General features: G+C 44.2%; 1 protein-coding gene across 4 annotated transcripts in view; it reads left to right on the top strand.

Annotated features, from left to right (window-relative positions):
* The first annotated feature begins 10,287 nt into the window (after positions 1 to 10,287).
* FYN (FYN proto-oncogene, Src family tyrosine kinase) overlaps positions 10,288 to 18,304 on the top strand; it is a 139,334-nt gene continuing 131,317 nt past the window's right edge. For 3 of the 4 annotated variants that reach the window (XM_032101498.1, XM_032101500.1, XM_032101497.1), the window contains exon 1: positions 10,289 to 10,406. The gene's annotated coding sequence lies outside the window, so the exon portion shown is untranslated. Of the gene's footprint in view, positions 10,407 to 18,304 lie in introns of all 4 variants that reach the window. The other variant, XM_032101501.1, reaches the window with a different exon arrangement.

Here is an 18,304-nt window from a genome sequence, read left to right as displayed (position 1 = left end):
AACAGTCCAGAAAAGAAGAAGTGAAAAAAAAAAATCAAAGTCCCAGGAAAATAAAGTTCAACTCTCTCTGTCTCCCTCTGGATAAAAGGAGCTGAGAAACTGTCTGAAAAGCAAACGGTGTTTCCTCCCACTCCTCTCTCCACAGCCGAAGCAGAGCAGTCTGCTATCTCTGTGTCCTTCCACACTGCTTTGAAAGTTCTCTCAGGATTTTTTTCCTCTCCCCCCTCTCAGACTCAGTTTAAAAGCACAGAAAGGCACAAAATTAATTTCTGGGCATAGGGCAGCGATAGGGGATACACATCATAAAGTCACCCCAAGACACACCTGTGACTAACTATGTCTACACCAGTGAGTAAGGGAGGATCAGGGACTGATCCCTGGCCCCCAATTTGCAAATGGAACACACTAGATCATGCCTACCAAGCTGCAGGGTAGTTGCTTGAAGAAACCTAAGTTTGAATCATCCAAGAGAAGCCAGGAATGACAATTAAATGGTGTGAATAGTGTGCTACCAATACTCAAGTTCATTCCCATGCTCTCCCTTTTTAGAGCACAGACAAACCAAATGCTATGTACATTTCACCAGGTTTGGGTTGGTTTTGCACACACCCATATGAACTCCAACTGTTTACTAGGTCTTTGATATCCCTGGCCGTGTCTGCCAAACAATGACATCTCCAGGTTCTTGGAGACACACTTTGGTTTCAGAAGGTGCTCTGAGGAAGCATCTGTGATCTGAATGCTGTGAGCTAACAGCTCTTATCTATGATGCTCCATCTTGCATGCCCAGACTGCCTCAAAAATTGAAGTACTCTGTGCATGTGGGTGGGAGTTCTCCTTTGGCATATGCCCAGTTCCACAAAATTATAGATATGAGCACTTGTTTCATACGGTTTGTTGTCAGCTTCCTTTCAGATGCTTCCTTGACAATGGTAAATAATTGGCTTGATTGCTTTCTGTGCCTTTCTCTTACCCATTTTTCTAGCAATTTGAGGATCTTGTATCTTCATTAATCTGCTGTATTTTCATGACCAGAAAATTAGGCCAGCTATGTATATCTAATTCCCTCTTTTTGTTGTGTACCTCAAAATTGTAGCATTGCAGTTTCAGCATCATGGAGAGTCACAAGCAATAACTCTTTTAAAGTGCTCTCTAGAGATTTAGTGTCATTTTCTACTTCAGTTGCTTTACACCCTCAAACTTAATGATGAAACAACTCACATCAAACATGATTGCTAGACATTTCTTCTTCCTTTGGGTGTCTTTTGATTCTGTGGTGGCAATGAACTCTGTCAAAAAGCTACCAGCTGTCTTCTGCTGTAGGAACTGGTACTCCAAAGTACAACCTAGCACTGCATAGTGTTGTTGCCTTTTCAGTCATACTGCCTTATTTTGGGACAGGATAAGGGATTATCTGTTTTCCGGTGGTATGTGATGGTTATATGTGGTAACCATGTCTATGCTTTTTTTTCCTTTATTTCAGAATTCAGCAACTGTCTGATGGTGAGAAAATAGTAAAAATAATGTCTGCTAGTTTAAAAAGCTACTATTAAAGCCATTTAGAAATTATCTTTAGATGCAGCTTTGTTGCTTTTACCTCTTTGGCACATAATCCCAAGGAAGTCTGCAAACGCATGTGAATGACATGGCAGAAAAGCGCATTTTACTGTGATTACAGTCAAATTTTATTCCACCTACTGAACTCTCTCAAACCAGGTTGTGGCCAGAAAAAGGTTGTGAGATGCATGCTGCTCCCAGGAGATTCAGCTAATCCTATTCCTGTTGTTGACAGGGATTACTCACTTCTTCTGCAGATAGGATCCTAAATGCCATTGCCAACTTTCCTTATCTAGATGAGGTCCATAATCTTGCAGAGGAGCCATTTGACTTACCTGAGTGCTTTCAACACTACCACTGTTTGCCATGAAGCACTACGAATCATCCTGCTTCTCCAAAGCAAGAAGTCCTCATCCAGGAAGGTATTTAGTCGTGAATTCCAGCTGTCTGCAAATGTGCAAGCTTTTCTGGCTACGGTGCTTGCCGAACTTTTTCTCATTCAGACACATCACGGGGAAAGTGGAAGCACACTTATATACATACTTCAGGGACACCCGAAAGGCACTTTCGGGAAAAGGGAGCCCAGTTACCAGCCAAATCTTTTTAGGCCTCAAATGAAATAAACACTGAAGTGCAGTGAAGCATGGGCATCTGAAAAGAAACATCCTGTTGTTCCTGGTAGGAAAGGTGTGTAAGAGAAGGGTGCAGCAAAACACTCACGCACAGAGTCATCGTGATCTTCGTAACAAAAGATGCTTATCCCGCCTAAGTTGGTACAGTCGTTCACACGGTGACACCCATGACAGTCCTGCTGACCTCACCTTCAAGGACTCAGAATAATGACGGCAGCTTGGATTTTATACCATCCTACCACCATTACTGTACTTTAGCTGACTGAGTTTTTCTCTCAAACAAGGCTGAAATCTTATCGCTTCACGTATTTCCTACCCCTCTATTGCTTCTTTTGCATTTGATTTCCTGAGGGTTTTTTTTAGTTTGCATCATGGGGTTTGATTTCAGGATAGGTTTTTTGATGCCATCTTGTATGCATATCATGAGGTTTTCTGAGCTTTACAGCATAATTTCTGTTTCCATGCCTTTGCACTACATTAATACTATGTGTCTGCAAAATCTGACTCTTGGTCTCGCCTCCTGCCTGCTTGACAATTCTATTTAGCATTATTTCTTTTATCAGTACATTTAATCTCAATGACTTCTCTTTCCATGAACACTGCATACAAAGTCTTTGTGCAGGGAGACCTTTATTAGTCCTCAGAATATTCATTTTTTCCTTTTAATTTTGTTTGTCTAGATTTTACCTAGCATTTGGGTTTTGCATTCATAGGGGTACCTTTCTGTGTTTTCTCTTTTCTATTAGTGGATTAAGAGTTTTGTGTCTGGTTCATCCTAAATCATGCATTTACGTGGGAAACCGCTCCTTACCCTTGCATACAGCTCCAGCTTTTGGAGGCTTGTTGAGGAAACGTCTCATATTTAGGTACTTTAAGATTTGATAATCACAGGAGTTTTGAACAGTTCAGCAAGATGGTCATCTGTTCCAGACTGAGCAGATACTCTTTTGGGGTAGAAACAGTCTTAGAAAGTTTTTGGTTCTTCACTTGGGTACTCACCAGCTTAGTGCTGATGCATCTGTTCAGCATGTGGCTGCGCATCTCAGAGAGCAGTGTGGCCGCATTGATTTTGTTCCTCCTTCTGCCTGGCTTCACAACATCCTGTATCTGTTTTCCAGTGCAGCTAGGGAATGTCCAGATGACGAGCACAGTCATCTGCATACAGGCAGCTACAGCACGGTGCCATGATTATTGGTTTTTCTTTAGCTGAAGGATCCAGAATTCATCCCTAATGACAGATGCAATTCCAATTGCCAAGCAATAAAGGCTCTCAGTTAGAAAATAAGCCGACGAGGGCACAGGTTCACTTTGACATTGTCAACAAAATAGTCAGTTCAAAATACTACAAGAGGTGAGAATGATGCAAAAGGAGGGCAGTGGCACTCAAACCTGAAGCTCCACAACAGCATTCTGTGGTGCTGCCAATGTGCTGACAGCAAGGTGAAGGCTGCTTTGTGGGAGGTTCGCAGTGAATCACATCCATTTGCAGGTGCCAGCAGACACAGTGTGGGTAAAGAGCACAGCGAGCACGCTGCTGGCTTGGATGTGTTTTCCTTGGAGATAACACCAGCGGAAGAGGCTCTGATTAATAAGCTGAAAGCAAATGCAAATCTTATTAATGCTTACTTGGAATCCAGTCCACAAGTCAGCATCTCATTAGAAAGAGGGTTACTATCAGCAAAACACTGCATCAAGGCTGTTGGTGTGTGATAGGGACAAACAGATGGGGCACTAGAGAGAACACAGCCTCCACGAGCATGAGTAGAAAGGGGCAGATTCGGGAAAGAAGGCATTTAAGACAATCTATGAGAAGCTCGGCCCCTACTCCAAATTGTGGGAACACCCACCAGTGCTCCACTGCCAGCAGATAGCTGGAAACTCACTGCTAAGATGTGCACTTTGTACCTTCCTAGTAATTGTCCGAGGCAGACAAGGACAGCCCACGGCCTCTGAGTGGTAACAGGCAGCCTCCAGGAGGAGGAGTGCAGGAAACCAAAGGACTCTCCCAACCCTCTAATAAGCTCATTAGCATATGTCTTTGCTAACGATACACATGGAACCAGTCTACTTCCGGCTGACAGATCTCTGGGTTATTTTACCATTACGGAAAAAAAAAAAAATTATCAAGCAAACTGGGAAATCACATCCAAAAATAGATTAAAAGAACATGAGAAGTGGAAGGTCAAGAGTTCAACAGTTGGGTAGTGCCAGAACTGGGGCAGTTTACATAACCTTGCTGTAGCCTCCCTGAGTGGATGCAGCAGTTAGTCACAGGAACATGAATCGGTTTTTTTGAGAGGATCCTGACTCATTTGGTGATGTAATGGCCAAAAGAATTAGCGAGAAAAATAGCAATATTCCTCTCCTCGCATTCAGGAGGTGGCACTGTGCAAAAATTCAGTCCCACAATGGAAAGAGTATTACTAATTTTCTTCCTGCTTCTGCAGTACAGCCTGCCCAGAATATTTATAATTCTTCACAAATAGTAATTGATCTTCAGGCTGCACAAGTAAGAAGACATTTTCATCCCATTTTGTATGTTGGGGATGGAAGCACTACAGTCAAAGTATTCCCTCGGATAATCTGAGTATCCTCATGGGGTCAGTTATTTCTTAGCACCTGCTGACATTTTAGACCTGAAGATTGCTATGTTAGTTCTGTTACATTGTGTGTCTTGGAGACAAACAGTGACAGACAAGGAACTGTTTACTTCTATTTTTTTGGATTTTGGAGGTAGTTCTTTGAAAAGTGTATACTTCTGGGAATCACAAAGCCCTATGTGGGCCTATTTCTTGGAAATATATCTGCAGTTTATCAGTGCATGTACTATGGTGTTGGTCTCTACAAGTAAAAAAAGAAAGTGATATTTAGGAATAAACTTGGGCTTTATTCAACTGTAGGAAGCCAGCCTTCCCAGCATTCCTCTGATGCTCAGCAGAGGGCTAATGCTGACAGCAGAAGGAGGACAATGCTGACAGAAGAAGGAGCACATCTTTAAGTATATTATCTGTTCTTCCTCTCTACAAAATTATGTGATGTAATACACACACTGCCTCCTGTATCTTTGAAAATATACCGTCCCAAGAAGAGAATTGCTATTCCTTGGCTGGATTATAAAAGCAACAAATTACCGTTGTCCCTAGTGTTCTTATCCCACGGGCTCCTCACTGTCATTTAAAAAATATTTTTACTGAAAGTCAGTACCTTTTACCAACTTTCACAGAGAATTTAAAATGTTTATTTGAGTACATAAAATAAGAGTAAGAAATTTTTTTTCTGACGAGTAGGATGTAGCTTCTAATTAATCTGAAAGTTATGAAAAATGGCTTGAATATTTTTATGCTGTTTCTGGATTTCCTAAGGTTGTTCCATGTCTGTGTTTTCCCCCGTGTCCATGTGAAGCCACAGAGAGTGCAAATACATCTGGAGCTTATAAACACAGAAATTTAACTTTCAGAAAATGTGTGATGCCATTTAAAGATGCTGTTCTTACAGTTTAACACCTGCTTTGCTGGTTTTGGAAAACCTCTGTGTAGTCTCTGAGGAAATACCTCTTCCAATTTTTGTTTTAGGGATATTCTAAGACAGTAAGAAAAGTAGGCTTGTATGAACATAAATGTTTGAGATTAGGCCCTCTACAGCAATAAGGAAGGCCTCTTCTGTTTATTCCTTAAAGATAGAAGGTGATAATGTTACTTCTGTCTACTTACTCCCACCAATGATCTACCTAGTAAACAAAAGGCAAAGTGCTCTATTCCTATCCTTGCCAATACTCTTGCTTCAGCTTCTGTATATTAGAGTGACTATTGCTGACGAGCAGGATGAAGAGCTCAGTTCAAACCTTCCCTACTGCTTCCAGGCTGCTGTTCACACCTCGAAGATGTTGTCCCCAGGGAGGCAGACCTGCCACCTCAGCATTCCCTGGCAGTAATCACCTGTGAGTCAGCAAGACCCATTTAGCACTCCCCAGTTGAAGCACCTCCTGAAAATATAGTGGGATGTTTTAGGCAAATACTGTCAGCCTCCTAAAATACTGTAGGCAAGTTCAGATCCCTTTTTTCCCCCCCCACTACTCTGTAATTATTTATAATATGCTATACATGACAGGCTGGTAAAATACACCCAGCCAAAACCAAAACGAATTGAAGTGTTGCCAAGTTAGCAATGTAAAAAGGGAGGAAGTGTAAGACAGAAGATAAAATGGTGAAGCAGATTAGTGACCTATCAGTCTGTGACTAGTGTACTGGTTTGAGTGAAGAATTTGAGCATGACATTTGTTTATCCTTATGAAAGGTAATTGCAATCATAACATCTCTTATTAAAAAAAAAAAAAAAAGACACCGTAAAATTTAATACTTTGGGGATCTTTTAAAATGCAAGTTCCTTAGCATCTAACTTTTACAAATTATGGCTCAGAAGAACCCAGAAAATAATTCTGATGGTTATTTCTAAGAGTCAGCCTAGTTTTACCAAGAGTGGCTTGACACAACCAAAGAAATTGAGCTGATGTCCTGGCCTGTTCTACAAAAGAGCTGCTTTTACACCTCCTTGCTATTACAGCTGTGAGCATGTTTAGCTTCTCAAAATATCACATTTTATTGAAAACTGTGGATATTATTTATTTAGCATACATTCATGATAGCTGTCACTGATTTCTTGTCCACTGACAAGTCCAAAAGACACTTGTGTGTCATTTTGTGACTGCTACCCTGTATTCCCAGATGCTAAATTATTAATACTAATAAATCCTAATCAGGCTCTGTAATTTTCATATTGTTGTGAGAAGCCATGTACCTCTATAGGAAGACAGGATCAGGGAATAGGAAGGAGAGGAGAAAATCTTGACAACACATCGTTTAGCACATGTGACTGCAGAGTTAAGGTTTTGACAGTATTTCCATGAAAATGGATGATGGAGAAGCAGCATTTCAATGGACATTATTTCAAGATTTTAATGAATAAGTGTTTTAAAGTGAGGTTGGAGAAAGGAGAAAGTAGTATGGCATGAGGAGGAAGGTCACACAGACGAAGGTGAGAGAAACAGTGTCATGGACTTAAGGTCAAGCTATTTAGAAAAGTTGAGAGAATAAGAGGAGAGTATAAAGAACTACTCCTGTGTTATGCAGGTAAATTTAATTATTTCTTCTGTTTAACTGGGAGAATGTCTGTCAGATTTTCTGGGTGATTCCTGAAGGCAAATATCAATACAGTCAAACCATGGTGGTGAGTACTAAAGAACAAGACTTGTGTGAGGAGGAGCTGCTGTAGGGACGTGGGATTGACTCATGCAGAGGGAACACTCCAGCACCTCCCACCTCTGCCACGGGGGCTGCAGGAACTCACAGCAGCTCTGTGATCCTAAGGAAAGTACAGGTACCCTAAAGGAGAAACCCAAGATTCTCCCTATGCTTCCCATGCAACTACCAGCATTTGATTCCTGACTCCACACCTTACTCCTCTTCAGCTATACTAGTTCAGAGTCAGATTTTCTATGACATGCTGCCGAGCCAGTTTATCTGCCCAAGCTTAGAGCAGTGCTGTGGCTGCTGTGTGATAGTGTTTTGGTCTGCTTTCATTGATTAATTGGTTATTTTTTGGTTTGGCTCAAAAAAGAGTGTCAACTAGTTTTTTGTCTGGGTGTTTGTTTGTTTGTTTGTTGGGTTTTTTTGTGCCATCCAGAGCAAGAGCACTCAAATTTTGGACAAAGATTCTTTATTCCCACTTTTTTGATTATAAAATTACATGCATTTCTTTCCTGTATCTTTTGCAGAAAGAATATCTGGTTGTTTGATTAATTTCCAAGATGCTTAAGGTCCCCAAGAAACCTCTACTGACTTGTGGGGAGGTGAGATTATATATAAGCCCATAAAAAAAGCAAACAAGGCATGCAAAGATGTCCCTTTCCCTAGAGCCACGTGCTGGTTTTCTGCTGAGGAGCCTGGAGTACTAAGACACCATTTGCAGTCCTGACAGTCTCCAAGTTGGAAGTCCATAAATCTGCTCTGCCTGCTGCTGGCCCAATGGCTGCAGCCTGAGCTCCTCAAAGTCTACAGGATCAGGATCCCAGTCAGTGTTTCTGGAAAGGCATAATCAGACCTCTCCACAGAGCTGCAGTTTTCACCCAACAGGAGGAAAATCAAAAGTTGTTTTTTCAATTGATCTGTAAATTTCCACTCTTGTGTTGATTATACCTTTTACATGGTAAAATAAATTATTTTAAAAATCAATCTGCATAGAAGGATTAGGATAGGAACTAAAAATGAGCTACCTAGGAGCCTGAAAAATTTGTTTCTTTGTACATCTACAATCAGGTTTAAAATGAGAAGTGACACAAGTGACATTTTATTTTGGAATTCCCCATCTTCTCCAAATTCTTTATGTGAACTTGTGGAAAAAATTGTGTTTGGTCCTGAAATGTAATGATCAAGAGTCACCTACACACAACCTACACAGTCACCCAGACAGAGAAGTGAAACCCTTTTTTGTTCTGAACACGCAGCTGTAGACATCTTGATAAGAAACAAGTTTATATTTGAACTTGTAAAACTGTAATTTCATCAGGAAATCAAATTGTCAAGATGACATAATTCTCTGGTTAAATACCAGCATACAAAAATGAAATCCAGGGAGAAGTGGGAGAGAAATGTAAACCTCATTTACTGAAAACTTGTGTTATAGTTCTCTTTGCTATTTCAACATATTTAAGTTTCTCGCCCTCTGCATTTGTACTTTGTATATGTCTCCTGTTCTTGTTGAAGCCTAAACTGCAGTTTCTTCAGTCCTAAGGCAAAAGAGCTTTCCAAGTCTAGGAGACAAGTGACAGTGAGATGTGCCAATCTGTCAGTATGGGAGCACCCAAGGTCACAGACGGGGCGGAGCTGGGGAGAGGACCTGAAGCTGGAGCATGTGGTGCTTTCAACGGGCGTTGGACGTGGATGCAACACCTTGAGAAATGCTGGAAGGATTTATGGCGTTGCTGAGAACCTGAAGGGAACAAAGCGTACAGAGAACTTTTCCAATCACTTGCCTGTGGAGCAGGCTGACCCGTGACTGGAGGACAGTGCAGTCTGCACATCTTTGAATACACTGCAATGCCGAATCCCCAGCAAAGGTGATCAGCCGTGCTGTGGGGACGGCAGGTACACCCCCGAAAGACAAACATCGTGGGGCTGGCGCTCCTCCCAGCACGGCTGGTTGAATACTCCGCGATTAAATGTGGAAAATGGAATAAAACCATAACTCTGGAAAACCTCCGCGTATTTCATTACCGCCGTTGCCTTATCACCCACTATTGCCAATTTCAAGAATTACGGATAAAAAAATCACAATAGTAAAACAAGCCGTCGTCTTTCACAAAGAAAGCATAATCTGCTTAAGATTGTTCTCCCATTCATCGGGGATGTTGAGACGTTCAGCTCACTCCTCCCGCCTCCCGAGGCGCCCCAGCGGGGCGCGGAGCACAGCGAACCGCTCCGGCGCTGGCAGCTGCCGGCCGCGACCCCCGGCACGGAGCGGCCACCCCTCCTCTTCTTCCTTCTCCCTCCTCTTCGCCCCCGGTTCCCTTCCCGGCCAGGCTGGGTCCGCCTCCATCACGGCCCCGCCGAGCGCTCGGAGCGGCGGCCGCTGCCCGGGGGCGTCGGTGGGCGCTGCCCACCCGCGGCCGCGCGCCCCGCCTCCCCCGCCGCCCGCCAATCAGAGTGGCGGCGGCTGCGGGCCGCGCTCCGCCATTGGTCGTCGCCGCTGTCAGTCAGGGCCGCCCCCGCGGAGGGGCGAGGCGGGCGGGGGGGCGCTGCCGGCTCCGGGCGGGGGAGCGGGGCCGGGCGGCGGCGGCGCTGCGGTTGCGCCATCTGTCAGGAGCCGGGTGGGAGGGAGCGCCCGAGCCGCGCTCGCCCGGGTGAAGCGGAGCGGAGGCGAGGCGACAGCGGCAGCGGCAGCAGCACCAGCAGCAGCGCGGAGAGCCCGTGCGAGCTCATCCCTGCCCAGGCTGCGGCTGTGCCGCCGCACGGAGTCGCCGCCTCCGCGCCCGGCCGCGGCTCGGCGCAGCGCGTCTGCCCCGGGGAGAGGCAGCGGCGCCCGGAGCGGCGCCCCTCGCTGCGGGCGGGCGGGCGGGGGCAGCCAGCGGAGGAGCGGAGCGAGGAGGATGCGAGTGCGGCGGCGCCGCCCCGGCCCCGCGCTGCGCTGAGCTAAGCCGAGCCGAGCCGAGCCGAACCAACCCAGGTAACGGAGGGGCCGGAGCCCTCCCGGGAGAGCGGGGGCGGGGGGATGCATGGATGGATGGATGGATGGATGGATGCTGCGGCGGGTCTGTTTCCTTTGTGCGCCCGAGCGGTGATGGGGTGCGGGGGCTCCCGGCGAGGGGAGGCGGCCGCGCTGCTGCGGGTCTCCCCCACGCACGCACACGCGGACCCCGCGCCCGCCTCCCCCGCCGGGAGCCGCGGCCGCAGCGCGGGGAGGGCCGGGGGCAGCGCCGATGACCGGCTGTACGGGGCCCCTGCGTGCCCGGGGGTCGCCCGTGTCGGTGTCCCCCGCCCCCGTGGACACCGGCCAGGGAGAGAGGAGGGGGCGCAGCACAGGGACTTATTTGTTGTCGCCGAACTGCGAAAAAGGGGAGGGGGGGGAAATAAATAAAAAGACCTTCTCTCCCTCTGAAATAAATCGTATAGGATTTGCGCGTCTGTGACAAAGGCCTCTTTCAGGGAAGAAAGAAGGGACGCACAAAATACCCAAGGGTGGTAGGATGTGAAAAGAGGCTTGTTTCTTGTCTCTCCCCTAGAGCCTCTCTGTTCCTTCCCAGATGAGGCCGCTGATCTGGTGCCAGTTCCTTTTCAGCTACATTTTAGATTAGGGAGCGATACCAAACGCCACACCATAGGTGCCAGCGTTTTGCTGCGTCTGCAGAGCCACAGCGTACGTGTCGCCCGACCTCCTTAATAATGCTCAGTTTGACCTCTGCTTCCTCGGGGTCTCGCCTGATTTCTGCTCTGTGTGGATTCTGCGTGTGCGTGAGCTCTGGGAGAGGGCTGGCGGGAGAAGGGGGTCACTTTGGGGAAACAAGACCATGATACCTTAGTCCCTTCAGCGGTGACGGGGAGGGCAGGACTGAGTAGGTGCTGGAGGAGAAGGTTTGGGCTGAGTGGAAAGCAACCGTCTGCAGTTGCTCGTCAATCACTCTGATATGCTCTGATTCTTAAAATGCTAAATAACGAGTGACCAGAGCGGACCGGGCTTTTGAAATGCCTGCACAAGACTGGCAACGCCTTTGAGACCTTGTCATTTTCCTCCTTGTATACAACCTCCTTAACTCCCACATCCTTCCTTCCACCATCCCTGCAGCTGTAACACTTTCCAGGATCTCCTTCCCACACCCTTTTTTTTTTTTTTTTTTTTTTTTTTTGTCTTGATGTCTTTCTAACTAGCATTCTGGAAGCTGAGAACAGTTGCAGGTTAAGATCAGTTTGTTTATATGCTGGTGGAGGAAGTGTTTTCATTAGGGTGCACTCGTCTGGTCTCCCATGAGGAGGAACAGTAAGCTAAAGGGACATTGTCAACTTGAAATCCAGAGAATGTGCATGATGAATGGAGAGCTGTGTCCAATATTACACCCACCGTTGAGCTCCCTGCTGGAGATCTGTGGTTTTTATAAGCCTGTCTTCTGACTGTGTGGGTTTGTCATGCAGTGAAGGAGTAAAAACACACTTCAAACAAAGTTCTGTTAAGTGAACAAAGGAGTGCAGAAGAAAAATACCAGAGTGGGAAGGGAGGGAAGGCAGCATCTCCAGCTTCTCAGTTACAGCCATTGTAGCCACTGCTTGACCCAGTGGGAAACTGGAGGGGCGGTAGTTCATTTTTACGGTTGCACATTTATTTAGTATCAGTAAAGCGGAAAGGTTGTCACCAGTGATACAGGAGTTTTCAGCACCTTGACCTGTGTGCTCAGAAAAACTGGTAGCACTTGATGGATGTCAGTAGGTCAGTGTCTTTTCACAATATAAGAACAATTTAAAAAATTGTATCTCTTGTGAAAAAGACACTGGGTTTCTTCTTAAGCCCTTTTTACCCCATAGAGCTGTAATTTTGATGAAAGAGAGAAAGAAAGATTGCCTAAATAATGTTTTAGAGATTTGTATTTTGTTGATAGTAGGGCTGCAGATTTGTTGAAATGTTCAGATGCTTCTTAGAGGGTGTCTGTAAGCATCCTTCTTCTCTACCTCCAACAAATTACTGCCTCATCTGTGTGGCTTGTCTTTGGCAAAAGAAACAATTTTCAATATGAAGTTGTCTGATGGTAGGCCACTGGCTGTGGTGTTTTGTGGTTTATGCTTCAGGCATGTTGTTTCAGAAATTCTGCGTTGCCTGCTGGTGAAAGACATAGTGGCATGAAATACCTGTTACATATAAAACCTGAACAGCCTTCACTGGAAATTATTTTGATGTTGAGTAAATACATGTCTTCAGTGAGGGACAAACAACTTTGGTATATATGCATAGCAGTCAGTGCAAGCCAGGAGTGAAGAAGGTGGTATAGAGAAGTTGCTTATTAATAATTTTAACAAGTGTCTTTAAAAGTTAGGACCCACTGATAAATTTCTAATTCATATGAGTAAGAAAAAACATTGCTGAGGAACTAGTTATTTTTGACAGACTACGGTAGATTGCACAATACCTTTACGTGAAATACCTAAATGGTGTCATCCGAAATGCATGAGTGGAGTCTGATATGGTGAGGGCCTCTGTGACAACTAGCCCCGTGGCTTAGCTGAATTAAGCTGAATATACTAATCTGGACATGGTATCATCTGCACTGGATTTAGAGTGTAATAGAATTATGGCTAAGGTGAGTGCAAACTGTCTGGCACATTTGTGATGATTTAACACTAATATGGTACATCTACAATATCATATATTTGATTGTGTTAAGGAAAGCTTAGAGCTGTTGGCCACCTTATGACCAATTACTTTTATTTAACCAGCATCTTCACTTTTCTGTCTTGCTGCATTACCGTGCTTTTACTTCAGGGAGAAAGAGAGTTGAGGCATATGTTTTCCCTTCATCCTTCTCTTTGGGGAGTACATTAATATTTGATTCAAACTTGTTCTGTGAAGTTCTGCTTAATTCAGTTTGGGCACTACTTTGAACATATTATAATGGTGTTTGTGTCATGGACAGCACTTTGTAATTTGTTTTATGGGCAGGTCTGCTGCTGGCAGTGTGTATTGTCAAAGTGACCTTTCTTTCAGAGGGAGAAAACTAATAACTCCTGTCCCTCTCCCACCCCTGCAGCTCCCACAGAAGTGTCTTCACAAGTAGTTTTGACCCATTACTCCAAAAACAGGACTTGAACCAACAAATCTAGTTCACCCGAGCAGTCTTATTGAAATCCAGCAATTAAGGATTCCTTTGGTGACAAAAGGCCTACAGATCTGTATTGTGGAAGTCAGCCATTTACTTGAGGCAGAACCCACAAAAGGGTTTGCGTGCTTTGGTGTGGAGCACCCTGAGCTGAGCCAGGGATGCAGCTGCTTGCTGTGCTGTGCTGAATGCATTGTGTGCCTCAGAGCTGCATTCCCAATGGCCGGCGTGGCGGGGGAAATGGTGCCAGGGACACCCAATGCAAAGTGCCACAGAAGGAGGTGAAACTCCAGGGCTGCATCTCCCTGCCTGCCAGCTGTCTTACTTGGTACCATGTTGGCTTGTTTAAAAACCCTAACCTGCATTTGGTAAGGTAGTAATAATTTATACATAAAAAACCCCACAAGAAAACACACCAAAAACCCAACCAACCAAACACACACACCCCCCCCCCCCAATACCAAAACAAAAAAAACCAAAACAAACCCAACTTGGTGTTTCAGTAGATGACAAACACGCAGGTGTAGAAGAATTGGGATTTCTAGCATTTGCATCTTATAATGGGTTTTGCCCTTAGTGCCTGACTTCCAGACAGAGAAATGACAGGTGCAGATGAAACATGAAAGGTTGAAGCTGTTTCGGTACATCCGAGGAGCGTGTGACACTCCCTAAGGAGTGAGCGCGTGAGCCCCGTTAGCACTGTGTTCTAGGGCAGTCTCACTTGTTAACTCAAGCAGGGCTTTGGTTTCGGGCAGGTAATCTGCCTCCCGGTTTGAGAGAGGTCAAGTTAAACCTGTCTGTGGGAAGTGTCCTTGAGCCCTGAAACTAGAAACCGGCCTGACCTTACAGGAGCTGCAGCCAAGGAGAAGTACCCTGTTGCTGTGCTTACCACTGGCTGCAGGAAAACAATCACATTTTGTAGAGCTTTTTTGGAACTTTACTTCACTTGGAACAGGAACAAAATTGAACAATATCACTACTTCTACTGGGGGAGGTGAAAAATCTTATTACTTGAAGTCAATCAAAACATGATGCCTCATCTTGCTTCTGACTCTTTTAAATGGTAACTTGCTGTGAAGCAAGGATTTCAGCTCAAAATACTGCCACCTGTTTGGAGCAAAATAGAACCTTTGACACCTTGACTTTTTACTGGAGTACAAAATCAGCAGCAGTTTTGCAGAGCTTTAAGGTGTGGATAGAACTAAATCATCTTGCAGAAAATTACTGTCGGATTTTTCCTGACCAGCTCTATTCCTTGTATACCATGAATCTGAATGAATGTTTTTCATCTGAAAAAGCTATCAAAAAAGATAGCCTGGCAGTATCAACTGATTTGAATTAGATGGTCTGAGTTAAACCGTTTTTTCAAGTGGAAAAAAGAGGACAGCAAATTAATTTTAAACTTGCTGCCCTTCCCAAAATGCAGCTCCTTCTTTGTATCAAAAACTTCCCAGTTTGAATGGATCTACTGATGTTGCTTGTGACAAGGTGCTGTGGGGAGAGATTACCCCACATTTTCCAGCCCAGCTTCTCCTGATGCAGAGAAGTCTTGCACCTCTGAAAGCTGCCCCTTCCACTATAATTTTCTAAAGTATCTGTGAGTAATAAGTCCTTCTTGCTTAAGGCAGAAGCCTAAATTTTTAGAGCAAGTTCATTGATGTTCATCATACTGAGATGTGGTTTAATGTGATGAACTCTGCAAGGCAGCTGCGATGTGAGAACGTTTTGATGAGAACAGGGAAGGTCACCCCTCTGTGCTTATTTGGTTGACTCTATTTTGGTGGATTTTTTAGGAGGCAGCAATGACTGGAGGCCTTCTCTAGCCTAGGGGAATTCTTTGTTCCATCCTGCTTTAGGTCCCCTGTGGCTACAAGCAGAAAGGAGGGATGTTGAGAAGTGGCTCTGAGTGATGTGTTCAGTGCTTTCAAGTACAAAGGAGCCCAGTCAGAGCTCCTCAGAGGAGCCAGAAATACTTTTAACAGTATCGAATCCTGTGCTGTGAGAGCAGTTACTCTGCTCTCCCCAAAACAAAGGCACTATCGTCAACCAGCCCTGAACAAAAAGACTCCACCTCACATAGCTCACTTTGCTTCACGGCTCTTGGGGTGGCCTCTGGAAGATCTTCTGCACATCCTCCAAGCTCCCTTGCAGCAGCTCTGGGAGCTCTGAAAGACAGATTGACATCTAAAGCATTGGCTGTGTAAGGACAAATATAACCTGAAATTGAGACCTTACATTTCAGACAAAATGTGCCATCAGTACTGAAGCTTCCAAAAGTGCTTGAAAAATACTGTTTCATTCACCAAAGTGTTGTTGCTTGCAGTGGTGAATTTGGAAAGTGTTTTGAAGCTGGAAGTGATGGTAATGGCACCAGCACAAAGTAAGAAGAAAGTGACAAGTAGCTGGGGTGGAGGGACATTGAACAGACCAAGGGAAGAGCTGGCTGAAGCAGGCAGAGGAAGCTGCCCTCGTGTGTGTGTGATTGAGGACATTTGCTTTAACAGAATAGAAGTGTTTGGCACCACTTTTAACATGAAAATAACTCTTGTTCTAGTGATTTTGGGAGGAGTAAGGAGGAAACCTCAAATGATTGGCTTGGCTTGCATGAAATATCTTCTCTGTTTAAAATTGTCCTTTTCCTCTTGGCTCCAGTTTTCCTCTGTTAACAGATTTGACCAAAATAGTTCTTAAGCCTTTTTGGTGTAGTCCAAGTTGAAAATATTTTTGCCAGATAATCTCAATCATGGCAGGTCTGAGTTTGCTATATGAAGCTATACAGAGAAGTTAAACAGGCTGTGAGAATTAAGATTAATATTAAATGCCCGTCAGGTTTGTGCTTTTTTAAAGAAAAACTTTACCATTCCATGAGAGTTCTCTAATGACCTGTCTGGTGATTCCTAGCATCCTTTTTCTTTACAATTTCTATTATTTTACTTGTTGGGGGTGGGGAGGGGGTGGGGTTAGGTATTTTTGTTTTGCTGATTTTTGACAAATAAACTTTAACATTCATTTGAAGACTTTTTATTGTATGAATAAAGACCTTTCAACCTCCCTTGTTTCTGAGCAACCTGTGTGTGAAAGAGCACTTTGCGTAACGTTGATCTTTGACTTGCAGCTGTACCACTTACAAAAAAGACAGCTCTGAAGGTTTTCCTGGCATGACTTTGGAAGATCATGTATTTCCTATCGTGGCTTCCAATAACGGTGTACAGATAATTCTGTTGGGGCTTTTATTTTTATTTTTTTAACAAGTATGTTGGGTTTTTCCCCCCCTTTTGTGCCTGACCTTTAAACCACAGAACTGCTCTAGGGCTTATAGTTGAAGTTGATGCTCTTGCCCAGAATAATTGAGAAGAATTATTGTTGGTTAGTTCAGAAGTTCTCCAAGCCAGAAGCCACCACAGTGGACGATGAAAGTGCTGGGCACAAAGCTTCATCCCATACCTGGTCATTTCTTGGGACTTAGGAGAGAAGACCAGCTCATAGCCCTGTTTGGAAGATGGTGATGACTGTGTCCTCCAGCCAGCTGCTTTCACCCCAGGGACAGGGGAGGAGAACAAGTGTAAGCAAAAGCAACTTTCACACCCATGAAAGAAAGAGTATTTGTTTGTGCCTGGGACTGTGTTTTTCTTTATGGGCAGCCCCTCATTAGGCAGCTATGATATGTTTTTTTGAAGAAAAAAGAGCATCTCTAAGACTTGGAACAAAAACCTCTGTTGTCTGAGTGGGCAGTTAGACTGTTTCTTGTCTTAAACTATATGTAAATGCTCAGTGTTTGTTCTTGGTGGTAAGGTTAATGGTGGAGTACGTTCATTATGGTGAAATTAATGACCTCTTGCATGTTTTTAGACCTCCCTGTGAACAGGTCCTCTTGCATGCTGTCACTGTATGCTAATAAAGTTTGAATTACAGAGAGGGAGCCCATATCCAGTAAGATTTTTGTCTAAAGATCAGCAAAAATGCCAGTTCTGTTGCCTGTCTGTCTCCCTGGGAAGTAACTGAAAACTCCCTAAATTTCCTCCTGGTGTTCATCTGTGAGATAGCCAACAGATTATGAAATTTTTGGATGTTATCACTCTGTGCAGCATTTAAATTGGTGATTTCATCAAGAAACACTCTCAGTCCCATTTCCAAGTTAATTGAAAATGTTTTGCTGGTTTCTCTCTCTTCAAGAAGGAATAAAACTATTTAAAACTAATCATTTGTATAGCACAGTATCTGAGGTCATTCGTAATTTTAACTTACAGTCTTTAGCTGAATATGCAGGCCTTTCTTTCCAAATATTAGATTCTCCGGGTATCTTTGAATGGTCAGTGATTTTTATATTCATAAGACCTCATACTTTGGACTTTTGAAGAGAAACAGCAGTTGGATTTTTATTTTATTTTTTAATATGTCTTCTATTTTATTCAGAAAGGCTGAGGCGAACCACCTCTAAAAGGAGAAAAAAAAGTGTTTAATGCAACCAATTTTATTAGCTGTAATCACTGTTGAAAAACTTTGTAAGCCCATCAGCCTACAACTGGGATAAGATCAGTGTGCAGGAGCTGACAAGCTGAAGAGCCAGATTTAACTCTCAGTATAGCAGGCTGTATGCCCTCTAAAAACCCCACATATAGCATTGGCTTCAATGTCCTTGGAACACCTCTCTAGGAGTTTCCCTTTTGTAGGAAAAGTAGTATGCCCAAAAATTTGACTGAGCAAAGAGCTGCTAAATGTTATGACCTTGTGGAAGAAACATCCCCTATATTTGAAGGTCGAAAGT

The sequence above is a fragment of the Corvus moneduloides genome, chromosome 3, assembly GCF_009650955.1.
Source record: "Corvus moneduloides isolate bCorMon1 chromosome 3, bCorMon1.pri, whole genome shotgun sequence".
In the NCBI taxonomy this organism is placed as follows: Eukaryota; Metazoa; Chordata; class Aves; order Passeriformes; family Corvidae; genus Corvus; species Corvus moneduloides.
The sequence above is the reverse complement of the archived record's forward strand: the minus strand, read 5'-3'. Positions and strand labels throughout refer to the sequence as shown.